This window comes from Ambystoma mexicanum, chromosome 5q, assembly GCF_040938575.1.
Source record: "Ambystoma mexicanum isolate Mex_15411 chromosome 5q, UKY_AmexF1_1, whole genome shotgun sequence".
NCBI lineage: Eukaryota > Metazoa > Chordata > Amphibia > Caudata > Ambystomatidae > Ambystoma > Ambystoma mexicanum.
This window is the reverse complement of record NC_090933.1, coordinates 1,115,653,628-1,115,680,988: the sequence shown is the minus strand read 5'-3', so window position 1 is coordinate 1,115,680,988 and position 27,361 is coordinate 1,115,653,628. Positions and strand designations below refer to the sequence as shown.

At 46.4% G+C, this 27,361-nt stretch overlaps 1 protein-coding gene across 4 annotated transcripts in view; it reads left to right on the top strand.

The window, feature by feature from the left end:
• The window catches only part of CYRIB (CYFIP related Rac1 interactor B), an 819,696-nt gene that overhangs the window by 218,180 nt on the left and 574,155 nt on the right, over positions 1-27,361 (top strand). For all 4 annotated transcript variants that reach the window (XM_069621628.1, XM_069621627.1, XM_069621629.1 and 1 more), the window contains one exon: positions 17,765-17,799. The gene's annotated coding sequence lies outside the window, so the exon portion shown is untranslated. The remainder of the gene's footprint in view (positions 1-17,764; positions 17,800-27,361) is intronic.

The window sequence follows — 27,361 nt, the reverse complement described above, 5'->3', positions numbered from 1 at the left end:
AGTTTACACCTTAGACTGAAAAAACAGATCCGAACTGTCTATTATGGGTACACAATGCTTTACTATCCCGTAGACCGGTCGAGACATCCCAGGATGGCTCTAAGATTAAGATCTGAAAAAAAGGCTCAAAGTAAAGTTGTACTTCTGTGACTCTGTTGGGCCTGGTTTCAACTGAAGACAAACGTATAGCCCACGTTGCCCTTCCAGCAGAGTATTAAATAGTAGAACGGGACGAGAAGCCATATGAAAAGACATATAGGTTGTTCATGGTAAAGGTAGAATAGATTTTAGTTCTCCACCATGTGACCACCACTGTCTACCGGTTTCAGTGGTGTATATTTTGGTGTAACCACTTTCATCGGGACAGTCTTCTAAAAAAGGGGGGGAATACTATGGTGATTCTCTATAATCAGTCACCGTGTTTCTGCCACAGGGTGCATACTTTACCCTGCTTCATAGCGCCAATGCAGGGAAGTTCAAGAGGAGAACCTATGGAAAAACAAAAGGATAAACCATGGTCACTCCCCAAACACTGCCACACGCTCTGATGCTAGGGGACAACAGACCAAGTATCTGTGTCTCCTATTACAGGTCGAGGGAACTCAAACTTATCCATTATGCACATTAGGGATGCATGAAAATTTGAATTCAAATTCAAACAGTATCGAGTACTGCATCTTGAAACCATAAGATGGTATTTGTGGTTATATTTGTATTCACTGGTGATTGAACACTGTTTTACAGACAAGGAACCCGTCTCCACCCAATAGGAAAAACGCACACTCACAAATAGCAGAGAGAGAGCCACACATAAAGACTTGGAAGGTATGCAAGCCGTATACTAACCTTCCGGCTGCATTAGGTGTGTTCCGTGGTAAGAATACTAGTAGGCAGAGTACCAATGACAGGTTCAGTAGTCCATGTCAGGGACAGCGTTGTGAGTGATGCGCAAATACTTAATAATGCACATCTAACCTGACTCTGCCTTACCTGATCTTTGATGGGGTAACACCATGGGCACCATAGACTGTCTACTTTTTAAAATCTTAGACACCACAGTGTCTTTGGCAGGTAATGTAGTGCACTGATCCACTGACACCCGTACACGAGAGGGACCTTGCGCCATATAATTTGTGTGGCTGGAATGATATGGTTTTGCCCTGGGGCGTTCTGCCTGTTCTTGCCTGACCGGCAGCCCCTCTCTTGGCCGCACAGTACTGGGACCTGTTTTAAGTGTTGATAACTGCTTTTATGATAGAAAACTAGATGTCAGTCGAAAGTGTCCACATTTGTGGCCACCAGTGGCTGGTGAGTTGTTTTTTTGGAGGTTGTAAATATTTACCACAAGTATGTGATTGCGACTGAGCGAGGGAGCCCGAACTAACGAAAATAGGTTTGGGGCCGGGGGATTCTTCTCCCTCCCCAGAGTAAATGTTTTGAATAATGGGTTAAAATGGTGCATTACAAAGCACACTTTCTGGGAAAATGTGGGTAAAAGGCCAACACCCTTACACACCCATCGGTCACTCACCCATACATCTCCTCTCGCTCATACTGGATTCACCACACAGGTACACACCAAACCCCACTCGGAACATTCAAACACACACTACCACATGTGCGCTCATTCACCCACCTGTCACTCGCGCCTTCTTACATCCGCTTATTGTATTCTCTACACCTGCACACACACCCACCAAGAACATTCAAAAACACACTTCACACCACTTATCATTCACAAACCAGTCACTCGCACCTTCTCTTACATCCACTCATTGCATTCTCTACACAGGCTCACACACCCCCACCCACCCAGAACATTCAAACACAAATCACATCTCATTCACCCACCATTCATATGAATACATCTGACACACACTTCATACATGCAAAATGCACATCATATTACAAAAAAAAGCCTTGTTACCTTTTTCTTGCAGCTTCTGTCTGTTTTTCAAGGACCCCTCAGCTCCTCCGTTCAGGAACCAGGAAGCTACGAGAGCTTAGTGGTTCCTGTATGTGAGCTGCAAGGAAGCCGAGGGAGAAGGGGTTGGAGCTGAACGTTGCATGTGACATGTGCCACATGTCATGGTCCACTCCAACCCCTACTGAGTGTCTCGGCCACCCAGCCTTTGCCCTGATGGGTAAGGACTGGGCCGGAGACCCACCAGACCTGGGGTGCGAGGGCCCGCTACATCAGGAGCACCCTTTTTTGGGGGGGGGGGCAAAAAACACGTTTTTTAAAGTTGGGGTCGGAAGGAAGTCCCAGGGGTTGCAACTGTGGCCCCCAGAGGGTCGCAATTGCAACCCTTGGCTACCCTCCCTGACATTATTGGATGCTAAGGATGTTGTCATCTTAGGATGGGTTCAATCTCCCAACGTTCCAGGAACTAGCCTTATGCACCAACTGCTTGCACTACAGAGACCGGCTGAGAGGAACGTACATGGCAAGATATGTAATGTCAAAGAGCAAAAACACCTTTGTTATTAATATTTACATGTTTTTTAGGGTTATAGTGGAGATGCTCAACATGTTGGCACTAAATACCAATAACAGTCAAGTTCATTGTACAGATATATTAAAATATATAATTCAATCAGTATCATGCTTAATTTTAACGAGCTTTGATCAACACTCAAAGCCGCACAATTTGTATGCATATACTGTGGGAATGGTGTGCGGGAGGTGGTGGGGGTCCTTTTTTTATGTTGTTGGCTTTCCCGTTTTTTTTGTCTTGAAAATCTGGTCACCCTACCATGTGTGCCAGACTTGGCACTGGGTAGAGGTGATGTGTTAGGAAATTGGGTGGTTTTTGGGAGACTCTCTTATGACCTTCCATGCGTAAGACTGGAGACCGATAATGGAATTAATACATATATTTTCACTGGTCTATTGCAGAAATGGTGTTTCATATATCGACAATTGCACAGAACCGAGACCAGTGTTTGTCGTTCTAGTGTGGCTGATTACCCACCACTGATCTTCAACTCCTCGCCCCTCTCCCTGGAGGTGTGAGTGTTCGATTCGTGGAGGCAACAGACACTATACCAAAACGGAAGTACACACAGTGAACCCGCAAGAGCAAACCTGCAAGAGGAAGTACAAACCATGAGCCTGCAAGAGCAAATGTTTTTCTTTCCCCTTTTCCAGGCCCTAGGAGCTTACCCGAATGAGGTGAGCTCCTTACTGGTTTGTGCTCCTTCCTTCTTTCTGGGGACTACTTATACCCCCAGGACCCTTTGTTCTTCCCTTGGGGGGCCGGGCTGCTCCTCCCCCCTCACCCCCCCTACCCCCTGGTTGTTTCCCCTCACACCTTTCCTTGGCGTCGTTGTGCCATTTCCTGGCAACACTGGGGCGAGGGTGCCATCTGGCCGCCCCTCCCATTGGCTTTCGCACCGCTTCTCCCCCACCCTGCGCCTAACCCCCCCAGGCCCTTCATCGTGCCGTACTTCGTACGCCCCGGGGCCTGGGGCATACTTTTTCTTAAGTTATGTTTTCTGAGCATGGCCAAGTAGGAGCTTAGCATTGAACTGCTTCCTAACCGATTCTGATGCTACTGCAACTTCCACGCCTACTGTGTTAAGAATGATTACAGTGGGATGGATCTATGGGATTACTGCGCGGCAATCACTGCGACTCCAAAAACGTTGAATCGGTTACAGATGAAATGTGGGCGGAGACTCCCGAGCCCCTCCCCACACATCCCCCCCCCAACTTTATTGTATACCCCACACCATCTATAATTTAGCCTACATTTGTTGTAACTGCTTTGACATTTTCGGAGTCGCAATGCCAGTCGGCGCAGTAATGGGGCGATAACTTACTCTGCCCTACCGTGTTCACGTCTTGGGGAAATAACATATTAATAACTTTTATCCCGAAGGCTGGAGAAGCGCACCAATTCGAGACGTATTAGTGATTCGCCGGTTTTTGTTTAGCATACATGTCATTAAGAAACCGCTGTATTCTTTATAAAATAGTTTAAAATCATCGCAGCTCATTGACCAAATATCTGGCTGGATGTAAGTCGAACACAATTTAGGTCTGAAAACATTTTTGCGCCGTTTAAGTAAGCACCAATTGACATTTTATTTAAAAACCCATTAAAGAAATTCTTATACCCTGAAGACGGTTCAGTGATATATGGTTGTGATCTGCAATGTCAAAAAAAGCATTGCTGTTGTCAACCCTTTCCCTTGCACACATTGAGTGCACTGGATTTCCGAGGCCTACTTGATGGCGTTGGGGCCTTTGTCGACTCTGCTATCCGCCTTGCCTGTCGCCTGAGGGGGTGGGGTGGGGGGGTCCGTTCTATTGTGAGTTCAACGTCTGCTGCGGCTTAAAAGGGAGTGACCGATATGCTCCACCGAGCTGGGCAGAAGCGACGCTGCACCTGAACGGGACTGGCTAGGAAACGCAGAACACGTCAAGTTTCAACTCTGCACACGTCCCCGCCGTACAACAAAAGGCAGTTTACTTAAAGATTACACCTGCAGAATGACCCCAACTTCCCAGTGCCCGCATGCAGCTCGTGTTTCGGCTCCAGCCGCAGTTGCTTGAAAACCCCCACTGAAGATCGGTTGCATGGGTTGCTTTCGTCAGTTTTAGCTTTCTAGTTTGAAGTCCAGATTTCTAATGATCTCATAGGAGCTGCGCACTCCTCTGGGATCACTAAAGGCAGCCATGCAATCATGCCGCCGGATTACCCAAGGGCGTCTTGAGTTCTTGGATTACCCCGAGTAAATGTATCCCTCCGGCTAGGAAGGAGTTGACATTTCTGACCTGAGTCCATAGAACACCTTTAACCCCGGATACAATGAGGGGTGGGTAGCATTCGCATAGCACGATCTTGCTGTTGCCTTTTTTATTGGATAAACTTAAAGGAAGGGGGTTCTGTATGTTCAGTGGGATCTCAAACAGGTATGGTAGGGAACAACGGTATTCAATGTTTTGCATAATGCATGCTGTGTAGTTGATAAGTGGAGGGGTGAACTAGAGGGTTCTGTTTTTCTATGAATGCATTGATTTGTATTGTACTTGTCACTTATAATGGTGCCTTTTACCATTATTATAATCTCAATGTGCTATTAGTGGGAACGCCCTCATAGGACTGAAGTCCAGAGTGTTGGAGCTCATGGAGTAGGAGTAGGATTAGAATGATGTGTGTGTGTGTGTGCGCATTTGGCCAATAAGGCTTGGCTTAGGGATGGCCAGGCTACGGTAGAGAGCAACCCATGTGGACAGGCAGGTGGATAGGTGCTGAGAGGTCAGGTGATGGCGCGATTGCCAAAGACTTGATATGTGTTCGGCGTGCCTGAATTTGTCATCAGTCTGTGCTGTGTTCTGATGTCCGAGGTGTAGTTTGGTGTAAGTATGCAGACAATTATATGAAGAGCATGACCACATTTTGTCAGTCATTCCTGTATTTTGATGTATGTGGGTAGCCATGCCTGCGGCCAGTGTCCACCGGGTGGTGCGTTATACGTACCTGGCGGAATTTGGTGGTGATTTGTTGTTTGTGTACCTGTTGTCGATTCGAGAGGCTGGTAGTCCAGTCAATTGTGCGCAGTAATACTATTGCAAATAAAAAATTAGAAAATCCTGGAAGCATCAAACTGTCGTGGCATTTTGCATTTTCTGGTGCTTTCTTGTAGTCACAATAGCGTGTAAGAGTTGGTCTGCCATTACTCCTTGTCTATTGTTATGGCCATCCTACAGATCAGGGGTGTACTGGTTACTTTTACTCCCTAAAAATAGTTAAATTCTCCCCCCTTACCCCCCAAAATGGGGAGTAAAAATACTAGCAACAGGAAACGGACACGTAGAACCATCTGCCCCTCCTTTCCCCCACACAGCTACATGGATGTTTAGACCAGTAGTGCATGTCGTACCACAGAAATAAACTATTATTATTAGTGCCAGATTGTAAGAACTAAACCTGTATCTTTTAATGTGCATGAATAACTAGGTGAAATAACTAAATATTACAAAACAAAATTCCAGTTACAACATAATTTTACTCGCTTATAAAATACTGCCGTTGTAAATGGACTTACGTTTTTTTACTCCCTAAAAACACTTTACTCCCAACTTTAAAAAATAGAGTAAAATACTCCCACCTCCAAATTGTATCTGGAGCACTGGTTATGGTTCAGTTGGCTACTTTCTCTCATCTCCTTCTATGGCTGTAAAATGTATACGCAATAGTCTTTTCTTGTACTGCATTAATGCCAATTCCACCTTTCTCCCATCCCAGGTTGCCATTGGCTACCTCTTCATCATTGCTACCATTCTGCTTTTCCATATATGCAGAGTTTTTGTTCAGAATACCTTCTGGTGTCACTGACGAAATACAAAAATGCTTGGGTGGGGGTGGGGCGGGAGGAGAGGGGGTCGAGCGGGGGTTGTAGACCCGTTTGTCCTGATGTGTACATTTGTGCAGACCATGTGCTCCAAAGATGCTGATGTCTGTCCCTGCCCTCAACCCCTCAGTGAAGGGGTCTGAAAAAATGCAGCTCTTGGATGTTTTGGACTATGACTCCCATGATCCTTCACCATTGACTATGCTGGCTATGGATGACCAAAGGTGTTGAACAGAAAATCTGCAGAGTCAAAGGTTGCAGACCACTGCCTTATTAGGGACCGTTGTCACAGCTCTCTGGCCACACATATGACATTCAAGATGGAACCAACTGAGATAAGATTCAGACACCTATGTAACTATACACCCACACGTGGTTAGTGTCTGCATCATTCTAGCAGATGACATTCACGCTGGTCAATGGAAAACACATGGGTGGTGGGTGTACTATAGCGAGTCCTAGTATAGGGACCTGCTCAGTGGTACAGCTGCTATTCTCCTGCAGAGCTCCTTCCATTTCCCAGAGAACGGAGTACTGAACCAGTCTTTATCTGTAGCTCAGAGCAATTGTCGCTTAAACTAGCTTTTCAATTTTTTTGACTCGGTACTGTGGGTTCGTATTGCAGTTTATCTTAAACCTTTTTATAAAGCGTACATGAAGCACATTAATGCGTAATGGCAATGTGCAATAACACAGATTAAAATATTCATGTTAAAACGTTTGCTGCAAAACGCACAGTACAAGGAGAACAATACAGCATTTCAACGGATATACAAAGAATATCAAAGTATACAGTAATCGGCAAGGGGACGCCTGTTTCCACCTCCCAAGTCTTGAGTAATTTACAAGAAAGTGGAACAGTAACCTGACCAAGGCAACGTTCGTACAGGAAACTACGTGCCTGGAAAAAGGTTATGTACAAGGCGCAGGACAACCTGAACCTGGTATTGGATTCTGACTCTGGGGCCTCTGGCGCTTTCTGCAGTTTGCAATTTCAACAGCCATGTAGGATGTAGACATGCCTTGAATAAATGTGTAAGACAAACCACTGTGAAACCGATACTGGCATCTGAAGGCAGCCAGTGCAGTCATTTGTTCCTCCCAGGGAACCTGGTGCCCTGGGGCATATCTCATAATTTGCTCAAACTTTCTGGTCCGATCAACTAACATGGCCACAGCATGCCGGACATTTTTCCGGGGAACAAAAGTGTAATCAAGTAGGCTTTAAAGCGGAGAGTTGCCCATGAACAATTGTGACATGACTAGTGCTGGAAAAGGACCATGAACATCTGATACTGAAATAGACTTGATGGACTGGGAAGACTTCATTAAAGGACATAAAATAAGAGGAATACAATATGAAGCTGGGTCCAGAGTAAAACCCAAAGATGTATTAGATGGGGACAGGGATGATGCTGCACTAAGGATAGTTTTGGCTGGGTGCTTAGACAAACCTTGTTAGTTACTGTCGCTGGTAGGTGGGTGTTACCCCCCGTGTTGTAGCCGTGCTTGTGGTTAATTCCAAAAGTTCGTAATAATGATGGCAAACGATTTTTGACTTGTCATCAGTGAAGGTTGTTTTAATGTTTTGTACATAAAACAATAGACCTAGTAAACATGGTACAGGTGAAAGCAAAAAAGCCAACGTGTTTAGACCGTGGTCTTTGTCAAGGCAGAGCAATTGTGGGTGATCCTCAGTGGAATACGTGTTCTTGGTGTTGGTCTTACAAGTGAGGGACAGAGGGCTAGTTAGCCAATCTCGGAAACGGGCTCTATGAGCTCCTAAGACCAGTCGGAATACGGAACATTTGTACCTCCACATCAAAAGCATGTTTGTGTGACAGAGATGAAACCCCCTTTAACTGGCGCCTTGAGGATGTGGACTCGCCCAAAGTATAACAAATAATATGCTGAAATTACAAGGGATTGCATAAAACCATTCCGGTGTTATAATAGTAGCTCTCAATTTTGCTGTTTAAATGGCACAGCTATTTTATTACACCATCTCACACTATGTTCTCTAGGATTAATTGAGACCTCCAGATTCGCTACCAACCTTAATTTCAGGCTGGTACACCATGTGTCAACATCAGTGATCAGTTAGGGTTGAGGGCAATATCCTCAAGACACCACCTTTTTGACTTTTAGAGATGAGGCAAAAATAAAGTCCAGGAACGACCGCCATTGCTTATTGTACCAGGAAAGGTTTGGGGGACCATCACACTGGATTATGCCCTTAAGAGGGACTAAATCCCATGCCGCAAATTCGTGTGTAATCAAGATCATTTGCTCTTTTTTGAGCTTGGGACATCTGAACTGTCAGGTTTCAAAGACCACTCATTGCTTAAATATTCGGAATTGAATTTACCCATACAATTATGTAAGCACCCTCTTCAGGGGTCTCACCAAGCATTAAAAGAAAAGTCAGCTCAAAATTAATCTAAAACACAATAATACCCTTGTTGCACTTCAGTTGTTAGCAGCCCACCATAAGGACGGCTCGTCGGACCCTGCTTTCTGAACTACACTTCACCCATTAAGTGCTCGAGGTCTTTGCCCAAACACCATGTGTGGAGTTCCCATTTTTCAGCATTGAGTCTGGCATGGATTTACATGCTCATGAATATTCTGTTAGGCAAGGAATCCACGGTTTCATTTTCACTTAGAAATTGTATTTCTCCTTTAAACCCATCACTGTCCTCTGGGTCATACTGCCCCCATCCAATGGCAGTCCTCCCCCTAAGCCCCTCCTCTGGCAGCCAACTTTAGATGTTTACCACACCCTTCAGTAGAGTCCTCGAGTTTGCTCTGTGCTATTTGTACTTTTTTTGTGTGTTTTCGACAGAAAAGGTTCCATTTTTGTTTCAAAGGAGCCAGTGTGCTCTTTTCTTCTGCCGACCGTGGGGATCCATTGTCGGGTGAATTTCCATGCCCCTCAAGAGCGAAGATCCATTGAAGAGTCTACAAGGCCATCTTGGGCCTACTTTGCGCCTTCCGACCACGACGGAGGAGAGAAAGCCTCTCTTCAGGTTCTGCACCAAATGTGGGCTACGGAATGTGTTTGTGAAGGACCAGCACCTGCAATGCCTCTACTACCTGCACCCAGACCACAAGGAAATACAGTGCAAGATATGCCTCGGTTTCTCCAAGAAAACGACAGGCATAGTAGACTGGCAGCATGGCTTAACACGAACAAGGCTTCTGACCCGTGCTCCGAGTAGGGTCTTGCCTCGACAGGCCGGTCCGAGCAGTGGTCTTCCAATTCCTTTGAGGGTGCCTCATCCGTGGGGGCCCAAGATGAGGTCAAGAGCCACAAGTCTGGGTCCACCGGTTTCGCCACGGAAGCGGGTCCCAAAGTGGGTAGGGGGCGCGATCAGCTTCACCTTCAACCTCAATTGCCAGCATGCCTTCAACTTCCTCTTCAAAGAGGAAGTCATCTACCCCTACTAAACTACGGGGGAAATCTGAGAAGGCACGGATGCAGAAGAAAGCTGCGCAGCCCAAGGAGGCTCAACCGGCACAGGCAAAGACCTTGTCAGTGACTACTACTACCATGGCAGCTACGAGTGCTGATCATACGAAGGTAGCTCCGATGGCTCTGTCCCTGTCCCCAAGGCGCAACACCGCCGCAGTGACTTTGGCAAAGTCTGCAGGCATGCCAGAAGGGGCGAAACCGGCACAGGCCCCAGTTCAAGACCATAAAGAGGGGGATAAAAGGGGATGCAAGGAGGCCCCAAAACAGCTCTCCCAGGCTGTCGCCCAAACCATGGAATTATCATCCTCGGATGATGAAGATCAGAAGTCTTTGCATACAGTCCAAGAGGAGGAGGAGGAGGATGACGACAGCCTAGTTGTCCTGTTCTGCCATCCCAGCCAAGGGACATTTCCTTGGATATTCTGATGCTACACGCATTGGTGTCAGAGATCCAGATGAGAATGCCTATGGCCCCGGTACCTGTGGTTCCCAGCGAGTGGAGCAAGATCACCACCGGCAAATGGGTGCTGGACGATCTCGCCCAAGGACACACCCTGGAGTTCCAACGCGGGTGTCTGCGGATCCCTCCGGTTCCCTGTCGAGAGTAGCACATCACTCAGCTCCTGGAAGAGGTAAGCGCCATGCTGCGGAAAGGGGCGATGGGGCTGTTTCCCCAACGGCTCAAGAGTCTATTCCAGATACTTTCTATTCGGAAAGAAGACAGGGGGCTGGAGGCCCATCCTGTACCTACGTCTGAACAAATACCTAAAAACCCAAAAGTTCAGGATGGTCACGGTGCAACACGTGCTCGACCAACCAGAAAAAGGAGACTTCTGGACGTTGTTGGACCTGGAGGACTCCTATTTCTATGCCCCCCACCCCATTCACAAGAAACATCGGATATTTTTATGTTTCGTGGTGCAGAGCCAGCACTACCAGTTCAAGGCCTTACCTTTCGGCTTGAAGTCGGCCCAAAGAGTGTTTACAAAGTGCCTGGCACCAGTGGCAGCCCATCTACATCTACAGGGCATAGACTTACACTTATACTATACCTGGATGACTGGCTGATACGCACCTGCTAGCGGACAAACAAACGAAGACGACGGTCCGACTAGTGATGGATCTTGGATTCTTGGTCAACTTTCCAAAGTCCTGCTTAATGCCATCGCAGAACACACTGTTCCTAGGCACCAGACTTGATACGGTGTCTTGCCTGGTGTCGCCCTCAGAGCACAGCAGTCATTCAAGGCAAGGTGCAATGGCTATCGTCGACTAAGACGACAACAGTGCGGGCCATCGAGTCGATACTGTGCATGATGGCGTCCTGCATCTACCTCGTCCACCTCGCAGGTTGCAAATGCGATCCCTACAGGAATTCCTAGATGCCTGCTGGATGCAGGTGTCCGGAAGCTTCACGGGCAAGATCCCTCAATGAATAGTTTCGAGGCATGGGATTTCAAACCCCTCCATAGCAGGAGACTGTCACTACCGACTCCTCCCTGTCGTCTGTACGCCAGAGCCCTGTGGCTGCCAGTGGAGAAGGAGTTGCATGTCAACAACCTGGAGCTATGGGCAGTGTTCAGAGCCCTCAAGTCGTTCCTACCCTCTCTGAAAGGCAAGGTGGTGAGGATCTTCATGGACACACCACCACCATGTTCTACATCGGGAAGCAGGGGGGCACTCAATCCCCGGCGCTCTCCAAGGAGGCGCAAGACTTGTGGCACTGGGCCATCGGACAGGGGATGTTCCTTGTCCCTCTCCACCTGTTGGGAGTCAAGAACACAATCGCAGACTCCCTCAGCAGGGAACTGCGATCTTGACACGTGGAGCTTTGTCAGGATCAGGTGGACTACCTGTTCATCAAGTGGGGCAGATTCCACCAGCGAGGAGCCTGTGGGAAGCTTTCTCCTTCCTTCCTGTGGGAACGGCTGAGGGTCATGGCTTCATAGATCCTTCCATACTCTTTCCTTGACAAAGGCTGGTCTGGCGCATGCCTCCTTCAAAGGGCACCTGGCGGCTATCTCCCGCTACACCAGATCTCTAAGAAGATCCTTGCTGTGGTCCCACAGACTCGTCAAGGAGTTTCTCAAATAACTTTTCCGATATTTCCCCACCGGTGAAGGCTCCTGCACCGGCGTGAGAACTCAACGTGGTTCTGACTAGGTTCATGGGGGGGGGGGGCCCCCTTTGAGCCTATGCATCAGGCACCACTCTGGTTTTTCTCTCGAGGAAGGCGACATTCCTTGTGGCCCTCACCTGAGACAGATGCATAGCTGAGATCCAGGCCCTATCCTACAAACGACTGTATCTGACTTTCCACAAATCCAGGGTGGTACTGCTTACGCACTCCTCTTTCATGCCGAAGGGTCAGTCAGAATTCCACATCAACAAGCCTCTGGTATTACCTGTTTTCTTCCCGAAACCTTCGTCTCTGGGAAAAGGGCCTTGCACTTGCTGGATGTTGCTCATGCTCAGAAGTTCTACGTGACATGCACAAAGATTTTTCGGAAGACTTGACAGCTGTTCGTGAACTTTGGTCCTTTAAACCATGGGAAGGCCTTCACCAAGGTTTCGATTTCAAGGTGGCTCTTAGCCTGCATCATGCACTGTCATCAGTTGGGAATTCGACCACTGCCTGGCCATCCGGGAGCCCACTCCACAAGAACGATTGATGCGACGACTGCGTTCCTGTCTGGTGTGCCCCTGATGGACATCTGCAAGGCAGCCGCATGGAGGTCCATGCATGCCTTCACGTAGTTCTATTGTGCCCACATGGATTTCAGAGAGGAGTCCAGGGTCGGCCAAGCAGTGCTATGCAACCTGTTCGCTTGAGGTGAGTTTGTTCCAGAGGTGAGAGTTAATTGCTTCTGTTGAGCCTTGCCACCTCCCGTGGGTTGTGTGATGTTGTACTGCTATGTATTCGTTATTCATGAGCATGTGAATCCATGCCAGACCCTATGCTGGAGGTTTAAGTAACTTACCTGTAACTATTGTTATTCAGCATGGGTCTGGCATGGATTCACATGCAAACCCTCCCTCCGGCCCCTCTGCTGCTCTTCTTGGTCATACTGCCACTTTACATGCTTGCCAAATCTGAAGATGGCTGCTAGAGGATGGGCTTGGGGAGATTGGATGTGGCACTATGACCCAGAGGACAGTGATTGGTTTAAAGGAGAAATGCAGTTTTTAAGTGAAAGTGAAAGTGAAACTGTTTTTTCTTTTACCAAGGATTCCCAGTCTGACACAGAATATTTGAGTATGTGAATACATGCCAGATGCATGCTGGAGAACTACAGTTGCAGGTAAGTAACTTAAACCGTACCCATCTACTTTCTACAATCAATGTCACAGGACTTGATTTGCCAAAAATGTGACATTCAGTTCATCACATTCATATACATCTCTCGGCGTGCTTGACTCTGCATATTGACAGTTGATTTGTGCCTGCTGCTTCGCTTCGATTCTGCATTACCCAAACGTGGTTCATCGGTGTGCATGAAATATTCCCTTTACTTTGTGCATAGGACTTGTGATCGAATCCTGCCAGCCTATGCATCCATCTTCAGTGTAGCCACGGTTCAGGGTCTACTTCAGCTTCTGCCTGGTGCAAAAAACGGCCTAATGGTAGAGCTTCAGGTCTGGTAAATTAAATGCATCTTTGCAAACTAATGATACCTCTTCCTTTCCGCACATATGGTTCTTTTCTGTAGCTTTAATATTTGTTTCCAGTATTTGCCTTGGGATTCGAACAAGGAGCACCTCCAATTATACAGCACATATGCGCAGATATTATATTATGTTGTGGTTACTCATCTTGTCCTAGAAATACCGGTTCAGTCCATCACAGCATCCCATCGTCCCTAGGGTAGCAATTAGTGGATCCACGCTGGCCTTTACTGTCCCTTTCACCTACTTTGAAACAACGATGTCTAAGTTCTTGAAATGTTCTGGCTCCCGCTTCATAGCCCACTTTGTGGAGGTCCCTGAAAATGGTTCCTTGAGAAGCACCTCATTTTTGGAATGGTTGGTTTTGTAACCCAAAATGCTGCTCAACTATGATCGGAGGCAACGTTGCTGGTCCGCCCAATAAAGAGAAGGCTAAGCCTGATGACCCAGTGCTCATCCACACAACTGATCAGTTTATCATAGATTACTCCCTTTCCTTAGTTACTTTTGTACCACTCTTAATGTTCTGTTGTGTTTTATGAAGAAGACTAAGCACGGAAGACCGATAGCTAAGAGAAGTGTTTTAGAAAATGAAAAAAGAGGTGATGGCTGGAAGGTTTAGAATTCATCTTAAACACTGGCATTGCTCTGGGCAACCCTTCAGACCATCGTTCTTCGACCCGGCAAGCCATTACAGAAGGGGAAAGACCATATGCAAATCAGGCTTGGTCCCACCCCAAAAGGGGCAGTCCAGCCTGAACTGCTAGGTCACATCCCTTCTGCACGATACCCAAGAGCCTCCTCAGTTCTTAAAGTCCTTAGTTGGATTTATATCTTAGGGTATGTGGAAGGCTGTTCCAAACTGAAGGACTTTCAGCTGCAAATGATTTGCCACCAGCACTTTTTAGTTGAATTGGGGAACTGCCAACAAGTTAAAATGAGTTGACCTAGGAGTCCAACTTTGCCGGTGCCGCACCAGCAAATTGTTAAAGGTTGATCTACCAAACAGTACTTTGCGGGTAATCGAGGCGATTTAAAAAAATGATTATTGAACTGACTGCCAGTGCAAGTTATGAAAGATAGGTGTAATATTAGAAAATGTTTGGTACTACACCTGCCACTTAAATTTGTAGAATGTTAATCTGTGAAATTTAGTGCAGCCCAATGAATTGCAGTAATCCATTTTTGACACACAAATATCTCTTGCAATGTGTTCACAATAATCTGTAAACATTGTTGAATGAATATTTCCGAGCAAGCGGACATGATATGAAAAGGAGTTAATAATGTAATTGGCTTGAGTGGATATGTCCAAAGCAGGACCAAAAACACTCCCAGGATTTTTACTTTTGACAAAAAAGCAGATATACATTTACTATTGTAAGTCAATACTATACGAGCTTCTGCTTCACTACAATTCTCCTAGCTAGTCATTCTTGCGAATCTCATAGAGACCACTGCTCTTATGGTTACCTTCTGTCAATAATGCTCATGGGTTAGTGGTTCACCAATTCAGCCAGTTATGAGGCACTGCACACTTTCTCTCGGGCTCTTTTCAGCTTTAGTATCTCACCTCTGTACTACTTTACATTTATTTATACATTAATGATCTCGGCATGCAACCAAAAGATCATGCAGACCAATTAATCTGTGAGAAAGGAATAAGCTGGAGAGATGCACCAATGGCCGTTATCAATGGGGCTCAGATTGTGGAAAGTTGCATGGCCCACATTTGATATAGATTCTTAATGTTGAAGATGACTGCCGTTCAGATGTATATATGTTTGAAAGTGCAAAGATAACCTCTCAATGAGATTGCTACGAACACCATATATTGATATAGAAGGCTCTCTATATAATTGGGCATCATAAATAAAAAAAGCCATATCATGACCTTTTGCCTACTGCATTAAATTTGCTGACAGCTGAATACTTGTTTGCAAGGGTTGGTGTATGCAGTCTTCTGCCATGCTTTCGTTTTGTGCTGACCATTTACTCTGTGGCAAGTCGGGGATAGGAGACGGACCAGAGGACGTGTTTTGAAACCATGATTTTATTAAAGGAATGAATGCTTAGTCTGTCCTTAACTCTAATAGCTCTAAATGTAATTCCTTATTGTATTGGTCAACGGTACAATATAGACAGGTGCTAGTCAGGACGTGTTTTTCCCAAATCTATTCTATAGTAATCTCCCACCCTGCCACTATAACAAGGATAATATAAAGTAAGCTTGGCAAAGAATTACTTTCTCTCCCCACCGTTCCGCCCTCTGGTTTTGCTGCTGTTGGTTGCTTTTCTGCCCCCACCGAACCGAGTTCTCGGTGTTCTCTCAGGCGCTATGCCTGTTGCGGTATTTAAAGTGTCCGTCAGCCTTTCTCGGGTCTTGGTAGAGGTGGGTCCTGGCCCCCACCCAAATGTTCCTTTTCCTCCCAGCCAATCTGCTGGTTTGGACAGTTTATATAGTTCCAAACCTACGTTTCTCCAATGTCTCTGGGAATGTGCTCTTCGTTGGAGGTAATATACTCTAGTATCATGGGTTGCCTGTGTTTTCTTGGCTGTAAATGTCTCGCCCCCTGCTTGGTGTATTTCGTGGTCTAGCCCTGTTTGGGCTACCTGGTTTTTCAGCCCATCCTTGTTTATTTTTTTCACCCCCCCTTGAGGGAGTTTAGTGGGGGTTTCTTGGGGTGACGGGGACTTTTCTTGTTTTGCAGCCTGTCTTTGTGTTTTGCTTTTCTTACCCCCTTGCAGGGTTTTTTGTTGCTCAGCTCTCTGTGGGCTATCTGGCCTCTCAGCCTTGTTTCGGCTATCTGTTCTCTCGCCCCCTTGTGGAGTATCTTGCTGCTCAGCCCAACGTGGGCTAGGTGGCTTCTTAGCCTTACAGTGGGGCATTGGTTTTCTTACCTTTTTTTGTGGTTTCTAGTTGCTCTGCCTGTAAAGGAACGGCAGAGGCTCTTAGCAGTCACCCCAATTACCAGCAAAAAGATACTTGGGCCCCCAGCAAAATCCCCATCGCAAGAACGGAAGATCCAACCATGGGGCAAATGTTACTGTCTCTATTATCTAACAAAATGACAGGGATCACACTAGAATAGCATATTGCATCCAGAGCTCGAGCGCTCGCCCTCCAAACATGTCACCCTGTTTTAAATGAGGGTGACGTCACAAAAGCAAGTTACGTCCCTGAAACCCATCAGGGATGCGGATTGGTCAGTTTAGGCAAGATGCATATGCAGTACATGGGGATTAGTCTGATTATTGGATAACCATATCTGGTCGCCCCTCCTGGGACCACCTCTACCTACACAAAATACAAAGTTTCAGGAATATGGAGAAACTATTGGTCACTGCAACATAATGCCTTAACGTGCAAGGCAACTATGCATAGGATAGAACGGGTCTTCCCAGCCTTGGGACCTTGGACAGCTACCAGACTGGGTGCACCTTTTCAAGGTGATGGGAATGAGCACCAGGTGCTGCATGTCCCCTCATGTTGCTGTCTCTGATCAGTTAACTTTTGAGCAACACTTGTATCTTTCCACCTCTGGTTTGATGGCAACATCTCCATCTACCTTTAGTGAATGGGCATTGTCCTGCTCTTCCAGGTCACATATGTAGAGACCATGAAATGGAGCTCTCCTGCTGGTAATTGAGGATTTTAAACTGAATTTCTTGCAGGTACCTTATCGTCTTGGTAACTGGAAATGGAAACGTTCTGTCTCTGCTCGTCCTTGGCTGTGCTGTGCACTGTCTGTGCAGGAGGGTCTGTTAGTCTGTCTTTAGCTGAATAAGGTTTTCAGCCCCTCCATGTATTTAAAGTTGGTCTTCCATTTCACATTTAGCTCCGCGCCTGTAGCTTCCATCTTTGGCCTTATGGCATTTCATGTTAGTTGCAATTAAGCATGTGAAAGAAATACGGTGAAGGAAAATATACATTATTTTAATCATTGTCACACAGCATGCAGCTTTATGCACCCCATCACCCATTACCCGCACCTCTAATCTCGGGAGGTCATTTTTTTAGGTGTTGTTTTAATAGTAGTATCCAAGCCAGGCCTTTGTGCACGCAGTAGACTCACTGCTTAGTCCTCTGTTGCTAATACTTTTTTGTTCTGGTGGGTTTAATGATGGCTTGACTTTGCTAATTAATTAGAAAGCTAAATAGTCTGAAATAATTTAAGTGACCTAACTTTTGCATTGTTAAACTCTTGTAATATCTTTTTAACAGACTTCTAATCGAACTTACATTTTTATTTTTTGCAGAATCCGTTTCAAAATAACATTCTGCAGTCTGAATGGTAAGTCTGTGCCTTGTGACTGTCAGTATTTTCATAAACTGAATGCAAATAACTCACTTGTTTGAATACACAATATACATTGGTATTGCTTCATAGATTTGCAGGATATGCTGCACGGATCTTTGTTTCCATACACTTTAGTCCGAGACTGCACGTAGTAATTATACTTGCATATAAGACATTCAGGTGCTATGTGGTTTCCTAGAAGCAATTAGGTTTGTGGTAATGAAGTCTGACCTGTAGCCCCTCGTTTTCGCCTTTACCAACCCCGGTCCCCCAACACCACAGCTTGTCCTAGCCAGTGCTGCTGAGGGGGCACCCTCAGTAACCTGGGGGGCAAGAAGGCCGTAAGGGGAGGGGGAGAGCACATGCTGCAGGACACATGGCCTTCCCCCTCCCCTCAGCTACAAAGAAACAAAGGGCCGTATGGGGCCCGCAGCAAGGTGAACCAACAAGAAAGATCCGGTGGTGGAGGAGGGGAGGACAGGAAACAGCTGGTTACCTGCAAGGGTCACCAGGAGGTGCAAACTGCTGTTGGCTTCGGCCGGGGGGCGGGGAAAGCCGCCTGCACCACACAATCGGTGCCTAGTGGCAATCCTAACAGGATATAAGGGGCTGCCTGGGCAGCAACCAGAACAAAACCTGGGTGCTCTGTACAGAGCACCAAGTTATCTGCTTATGCAGATAACTTTGCTTATGCAGATAACTTCTCTTTTCCTAAGAACCCACCCACCCAAGAAAAGGGGAAGAGAAAAGAAATACAGGGCCACGAACGGTGCCCATAGTGTCGTGGATGAAGGTGGCACGGGCCAGGGGGCACAACCCTGTACCTCGTTGACAAAAGTTTACATTATGTATGATATGGTTATTACTATTGACTAATTATTTCATGTAATATTACATAATGTACAATAAAATCCCAGTCTTTTTATTGCCAACACTTACGCAATGGGTCAGTAATCATTGTGGGAAACATATTGGTAACCTTCGCCAACATCCTGGCTCCACTGGTTACACCACTGCATCTCCCACCTGGCTCGCAGGAGTCCTAGGTGCAACCTTGGTTCTTTTTGGAAGCCATCCATCATGCCACAGCACGCCTCATCATGCTTCATCACAGGACGAAGAAAATGTGACCATCGTTCCCATCCTCAACGAGCTGCACTGGCTAGCCATACAAGCATGCATCATGTTCATGACTATCTGCATCACATACAAAGCAGTCTGAATCAAAGGCCAATCTACTTGGCAGAGAAACGCACCATCTCTGGAAGCCAGTGCACCACCAGAAGCCACAACATCGCCAGGCTGGAAACAAAAGGCTGCCAGAGGAGAAACTACTAGAAAACAGGCATTTTCTGTACTCTCTCTGCAACAAGTCACCAGTGCAAACAGGTAAGCCCCCCACCCCACACATCCCTGCCCGCCCCATCATACACTTCTGGAAGGACCCGAAGACCCAAAAAGAGAACATCTCACCTATACCTGATCACTCAACCCGATCTCCCTCTCTGGAATTGCGCATCCCTCCGGCCCCCATGCACATGCTGACTCTTCCGCTACCCCTGCACCCAAGTTTTAACCCCTAGGTGCGTCCTCTATGTACAGGGCTCCGCTGCTTCCCACCTAGGTTGTTGCTTTATAAATCCCATTCATACATGCACAGGTCTGTGAGATTTATAATTTCAATAAATGTCCAAACAGAAGAGATGCTTAGTGTAAGGACATTATTTTAGAGGTGGTATGTAGTGTCCAGGCACAGCTTAAGGACATTATTTTAGAGGTAGTATGTAGTGTCCAGGCACAGCGTATGATGGCTAAGTGAATGTGTGATGGCTGGACTCTGGTTTTTTTGATGGAGCACAGCACTAAAAGGGGGGGATGTTTGAGGGGGGGGGGTCCATCAATACCAAGGGCAACTGTCCACAGTGGAGGGTGCTGCAACACTCTGCATGTTCGTTTACAGTACAAATTAGTTGTATGTATGCACATGCGCATACATGCATATTTGGTAGACCCATCAATGATGACTTGTTGGGCGGATGGCCGGTCCCACCGTACTATGAATCATTGGATAATGTTAAGAGAATTGTCAGTGTCACAAGTGAAGGATGGACCGAAGCAAGGGAAATGGCATTTGTCATAGGGATCACGAAAACAATCTGGTAGGATTGAAAGTTGTCAATTGTCCCCCAGATCTGTAATTTGACGAGTGATGTTTTATGAGTATATTAGTTGCTATTCATTTGATATGGGTTATAGATGCACCACTAGCAAATAACAAGTCCAACAGGAGGAAGGCAGATGGGGTAAGAGATAAAATGGGAATATAAACTCCATTCTAAAGCAGTTTAAAGTGCCTTCCTGTAATGCTTATTGGTGTCTTTGCCCAATTGGTTTGACAAATTGCATCGTTATTTTATGGCTTCTTCCTAACATGCAGTAAGGATGTTTTTTTAAATGTATTAGTCGGTCTCACTGCTATGGTGTTCTACTGGTCACGTTGTGACCTCGTGTGTGCCGAGGAGCTTTGTAACAAGTGAAGTGTGCTTTCACTGCATGCTTGGTATATGTTCTGTTCCAAATTAATCCAATTGTGGGCCCCATAAAAGCATTTCATTAATCGATGAATGAAATGCCACTCGTTGTGATGCTCAAACATGCCAATGTCCAACATGAAGTGCATGAGAGTATGTTCCTTATCACATCGTTGAAAGCTGAGGTAGTCTGAGATTGCATTGTACATGACCTTGCATAGAAGTAGCCTACCATTGGGAGACTGCATCTTGACATTTCACAACAAAGACACTGCATATGTTGCATTACAAATTGCCAGCTGCCATTTTTGGCCCGTCTCCCAGTATAGGGAAACAGTGCAAAGCTTGAGAGAGTGCCTGCATTGCTGGGACTGTCCAACATTTCAATATTGGGTAACAAGAAATGAGGATACTTTATTTCAGAGCATCAGTGTCAAAGTTGGTCTCCCATCGCTGCTCAAAAGCCCATGCTGTGGGTCATGTCCTTCGCCATTGCTGGGTACGTGGCTGGCTGCACCACTTGTAACTCAGTGGGAGTGACGAGCCGTGTTGGCAAGGCGCCCCCTGACTGAGGCTTGTTTCAAATAAATACATGTATGGGCCTGGCAGACTGTATACAATATGAGAAGGAATGGCTTCAGCCTGTACCCTCCCGATTCTCCGTTCAACAGTCCCGCTTCACCCATAGTTGCAATGTGTGACTGTTTCTCTGAGATAGTTGGAAGAGCTTAGTTTTACTGAACAAAACGTATAGACCTGGGTTGTAGGCGGCATCACTCCAGTGGATGAGCGTTGCCTGCAGTTAACTCGCAGATCCAAAGGGCATTGGATAGGGAGTGTGAAGAGCCCAACCCTCTAGACCCCCTGCGGAGCCAAAGGTGCACATGAGAATGGGGTATGAGGCACTGACAGCATAGATGGACAATGGTGTAGAATCTCTGGCAATGACACAAAGTACAACAAAGGTTTCAGTTCAACTTTTTTTTTTAGGATTTACACGAATAAGGTCTGGGTGTAGATACACACCAATAGGTGCTAGGTGATGGTTCTGGAAACAATAGGGTGATTGTGGTAACTCAAATCCTTCTAATTCTCTGTGCTGCCTGCATGCCGGGGAGACCAGAGGGTTTAAATTATCTAAATGTATTATTAGAAATCGCTGTCCCTCTGGGGATACCCTGTTTGTAACCATCATGGCCAACAGACATTTCCAAACATATGCTTTTGTCCTTAAACCACTAGGCTGAACCTAATCTGCAACACACTTCACATTTGACCGACACAAATGCTTGTAAACCTATCCTTTTGTAGTACATCTTATAAACACAACCTATGTAGAATGCTTTCCTTGGCAATCCCTGCAATATCTTTGTTCAACACAAATTCGTCATGCCTCCCCAAAGCTTCATGTTTCTGGATATTTTGACCTTCTCAAACCCCATGATCTGGGGTTCTTTCAAGGTTTTATCAAGTGTCTCATGACCTTGGATTTATTCCACATAATATTCTTCACAGTAATGGGCATCTCCCCCTCCCAACCCAATTCATTAGGCCTCTCCACTTGCTGTGGTGAAGAAAGGAAGCCTGTTGTGTTATGTGGGAGCAGGAACTCTTTCAGATAGCACCGATTAGAATGGCCCCTCCATACAGCATTTGGTAAACACAAGACTTTAGCAGTGGAATGGTTTCCTAAAATGGTTCCTGCCACTGGAGAAATAGCTTTTGCCCAGCATTTATCAGAAGTTGTGTTGCACCGGACTCTGATTCCCCCTAATTGGCTTGTCTGCCAGTGCATCATGAAGCTGTTTTAAAAAAGTCCACAGGTTTTACAGCAAACCATGGGATTTTGTTCCAACAACTAATCCAAATGTCTACAGTTAAAATACAATATTTCAAACTCCCTTGAATATTAAAGCCTGGTTGGAAGGAATGTTCCTACTTCCAAAGCTATTTCCAGGAATCTGGAATAGGATGGTAGTTCAGACTATCCTTACAAAAGTGAGTGAACCCTTGGGGGAAAAATCGTGCGGTAAAAGTATATAGATGGGCCAGGGGGTAAGTGTTGCAAGTACTCAACGGCCCTCGACGCAATTCAGACCAAACTCCGCCAGTCAAGTCCAAGTAGCTTGTAGGTTTGGGTCTAGCAGTTTCGTGTCTATCCGGCTTTCAGGGGCTGCGTTCCAGGACCTCAGTCCGTGTCGGGCCAGTGACCTTTTCTCCGCTTCTGGGGAAGGGATCGGGCCAGTTCCACTGCCGGTCGTTTTAGGGCACAGCAGCAAGGCACCCACGAAGTTCGTCACCTCAGCGGGGCGACACAGGTTCCGCATAGGCTCTGGTTCAGGCAGACTCTCATAATTCCAGACGTAGGAATGCTAGGTGTACGAAACTCGACGGGCGAGTGCCTTCTACTAAGAGCTTACGGTCCCCAAAGTCTCAAGTCAAAACTCGAGATGGCGGTAGTTCCAGATCAAAGGTCCCGTGCAAGCTGCTCAGTTCACTGGCCAGTCCAGGAACACTTCCGAAGGGGCTTGTGGTGCCGAGTAGTTGGTCCCACTACTCCCAACAGGTTGAAGCGCCCTTTCAGGCCTTCTGTGATCGCCTAGAAACAGGTGCTCTGATAGGACGACAGCAGGGTCGGGGTGCCAAACCTTCCAGCGGGTCACCAGCGGTTTCACAGATCTGTTTCTTCGTGTCACGATACTTGGCTTCTTTACTAAGTTCAGTGTGAACTCAGAAGATTGATCTGGAATAGGTCTAGATTTCCTGCTCTTATCCAAAATGTCCTGCGCGCCAAAACAAAGAGAAACCAATAGATCTGCTCACATTCAATCTTTCCAGAGGTGGCCAATCACGGACCTCGGTGGTCACAGCCATCCCAGCACACCAGACATCCTGGCACCCAGGATGTGTATTGGAACTAGACCGCTCCAGCCCACATCCTGGGCATGCAGAAGCCTGCGAAAGCTTAGGTTTGCGCGGGGATCTGCATGACCAAATAAGGAATTTCCTGGGTCTGCTCGACTTGGGGAAGGCAAAGGGACAAAATGGCCAAAGGACAGAACAAAGGACTTGGTGGCATGGCCATTTTAGGCTGAGCCAATCGCTGTAAACTCGGTTTGGACCATTGAAAATAGTCAAAAATGCTTTAAAAAGGAACAGCTGTCACCAGCACTGTCCTGGGTACACTTGTTTATTCACCAAAAATCCTTAGTGTGTCTAGGGCCTTAAAAATGAGAGACCCCAGCGCACTGTACTGGAAGGTACATTGTGCACTGATAAAATGTTGCCAAGAAATGGAAACAAAGTGAAAGACTAAGGGAAACGAAGGCTCCCAGTACTGACAGTCTGAAGGGCATGTCAGTTTCCCCTTATCAAGATGAGCAAGCTGGGCTCCACTGGTAAATGTCAGCAAAAAGTTGAGGGGCTTCAGAACTAGAAAGAAAATTGCACGTGTATGGAGATCCTTCCACACAGCCGTGTGTGTACGTGTATGAGCTTTATATAGTGAATGAAGGGCTGTGGAGCTGGTTATACAGTAATAGGATACAAAAATATGTATGCAGTTTATTTGAAGGATCACCTATGAAGGGTAGACTAGAAAGGACATGGGAGAGGGGGAATAGAAAAGGTTACAGTCCAAAGATGCAGGTTGGGGGAGGAAAGGCAGACCGAATCTTGACTCATTTGTTAATGTATCTGCAGCTATTTTCGAGTTGTACTATATTGTGAGTTTTCACACAATCTGACCTTCCTCAGTGCACGTTTGAGTAGCTGTGCGTGCATCAGTGATCGTCTGTTAAAGCCTTCTGCTATGGCAGAGGGCGCAAAGTGTGTTGTCTCTTAATCCACCAGAAGACCACAAAGTTGGCAAGTCATTGAGCAAAAGCAACTGCTTGTACATTTTCTTGCCTTTGCTATTCCAACCCCCCTGCCTCTCCCTGGAGACCCTTAAGGTGACGGTCATGAAGCAACTTCACCCAGATTTTTTCCTCTGCGCCACTGTTTACTGGTCTTTAAAAGCAGCCCGGTATGATTTTTTTTCTGCTTTTCTCTAGGATTCCATACTATGGATTATGATCACTTTACATCAAATTAAAATGTATTGAAAATCAATCGGGAGAAAATAGCCACAAAAGGAAAGGAGATCGTATAATGGGAGTTTAATGTGTAAATGCATAGATGCCCAGATGTTGTTCTAAAGTGGTAAATGGAAGGCTGGCTGGGTAGATCAGGTGGTATTAACGCTAAAGTAAGGGGGGGTCATTCTAGAAGTAGGGAAGGGGGTGAATATAAAGATTTCACGAGGCGTGATGGACTGTTTGGGAGTTCCCCAGTGGGGCAGAAAAAAGAACATGTAACGACATCTCTGGATAGGTCCCAAAAACATTAGCATGCAACCAACAAATATAGCTGGAAATAATTGAAATAAGTCAGAATGACTCTAGTCGTATGCTCCCTGAACATCGAGCTATAGCCCTGCCCATGGAGTACTGCACTTGCATGGAAACACTTCTGTCTTGGGGGCTTTTGTTTTCAACTACACTTCGTATGTCCATTTTATAAGTAAGCAGTACGGTTGTGTAAACCTGCTCAATAGTGGCTTTTAATTTTGCTTCGAGAATGCTGCTGAGATTGTAATTGAGAGCTGCTATGACTGTGCGTGCCCTTGTGAGCCCTAACGCTTAAGTGGACCTGTGTTTTTGCAGCTGTCCCTATTTGATCAATCACTGCTCATCCTCGGATACTTTCATTTTTGTTTTGGCTGTTGTTTGCCACCATCCATTGGCATAGGAACACAGATGGGAGGGAGATGGGATCTGAGAAGAGGCAAACACCTTGCAGAGTTTGACTCTTTATGCACCCATTGACCACCAATAGCGATGCTAATCCCTATGGACATTCCCACCCACTACTCCAAAACAAACTCTGCAGGGGATCTCTTTGAGTTGGCTTCATTGCACAATGCCATTGAAATATGGGGGTTCTCAGGGTGGGTGTTATTTCTAAGCAGCCTTCTGAAGGGCAAGGACTTTAATTGCAGCTGCAAATCAGATTCCCGTGTAATAAACATTTCTTGGCCAAGCGTTCCATCAGTCAGTTGAGTTTTAAAGCAGTGTGTAGGTCCTTGAATCTGTTCCTTGCGTTGAATTCCTATTTAAAAATAAGCATTGGAAACGCCCAGAGGTTTGGCTCTTGTATAAGCAGTAGATCTACATTTGCTAGGTACTGACATTGTAAGCCCAGGTACTCCCGCAATTTGCTAGCTGTCGCCATCTTATTGCCAGCGAGTGCCATTACGGCGGTGCCTGGCAAATGCCTATCCCATGCATGCACAAAAGGCTAAAGTGTTGGCTTTGTCCAAGCTGGTTTCTTTTTTGGAAGAAATGCCTTCAGCCGCAGGAGTGTTTTTCTGCCCGACAAACTGGCAGCCATGAGCGCATAGATGATTTAGAAAAGGAAGCTGCTTTGCTTCTTATGTGGGTTGCTTTTAAAAGCTATGAGCCAGCATCTGTGTCGAATAAAGTATGTCTCACGGTGGTCAGTTGTGTGGTGTCTTCCAGAGCACAGGCGCAACTGCCGCACCTTGTTCTTGTGACAGCCTAATCAGCCCGTTTCCAGTCACACACTCAGACCAAGAGTGCTCTTGCGGTCCGGAAGCTCGCGTCTTGATTGCACGAACCGAAGCTTCCGGTGGAGCAGCTGCAAGTCTGCAAGCTGCCTGCTCGAATGGCACGTGAAAGCTTATGCCCATTCTCTGAGCAGGCGGCCGCATGTTAAGATTTGCAGATTCAGGCCTGAGCAGCTCATCAGTCGTCTTGGGAGGAGTCTTTCGAGTATAACCTTTTTTAAACAGGCAGAGGCCGTTAATTTGTATACAGAATGCAAGCATGTGTTCCTCCATGCTGCAGGATCTATGTTGCACGTTCCAAAGGCCATAGATCAGTGGTCAAAGTGCATGAAAAGAAGTAGTGGAAATAAGTTCGAGGCGGCCTGCCCCCGTTCCCCACAAACTCCATTGATATGCCCCCTTCCACGCACAATGCTGTTTAAGGAAATGTTCAGTGCAGTGCATTGAGGGGCAAGTTTTAACTGCTTCCTACACTTTAAAAGCGAAACCATTCCAGAACGTTATTTTAAAAAAAATGTTTGAGTTTATATTGCGCTTTACAGAATAACAGCAGGTACATAATGAAAGAAGCATATTTACAAACTTTAAACAAACCAGTGGTATAGTATGCAGAACAATTAACTCAAAAGGAGGGAGGGGAAGGTAGGGGGGTCAGCTCCCAGGTAACCTCCAACGCTCTTAGGTAGTTTCAGCATTCAATATGAGGTCAATGGGAGGAGGAAGGAGGGCGGAGAAGGGAGGGGCAAGGTTTGGGGGAGAGAGGTAGGGAAGGAGAGTCGGCGGGGGAGTGGAGAAGGGCTTTCAGGGAGGAGCAGAAAGATGGGTAAGTGGAGCTGGAGCGGATGGAGAGAGGTAGGGAGTTCCAGTGGAGGGGGTCCAGGAGTTGGAGGGAGTGGAAGCGTGAGGAGGCACAGGGGGCTGGGGGTACAGTGAGAAGGTATAGGTCAGCTGAGCGGAGAAAGCGGGAGGGAGAGTTGAATGAGAGGAGGGAGGAAAGATGGGGGGGAGTGGGTAAGGTCATGGAGAGATTTGTAGACCAGGCAGAGGAATTGAAATTTCAATTGCGAGAGCCAGACGAGTTGAGAGAGTAAGGTAGAAATAGTCTTGACGGCCGAGAAGACATAGAGTACAGATAGAGGTTTGGTAGATGGATTTTAGGGGAGCCAGGTGAGAGACGGGGAGTCCAAAGAGAAGAGAGGAGCAGTAGAAGAGACGGGAGAAAATAAGGGAGGAGATTAGGAGTTTGGAAGCATGAAAGATGAGGGAGGGGTGGATCTTGTGGATGTTGAAGAGGTGGTGCCGACAGTGTTTGAAAGCTGAAGGAAAGGTAGCCGAGGAGAGACAGATATTAAAGTTGTTAGGTAGGGGATGAGGAGGGGGTAGACTTTGGGGATGA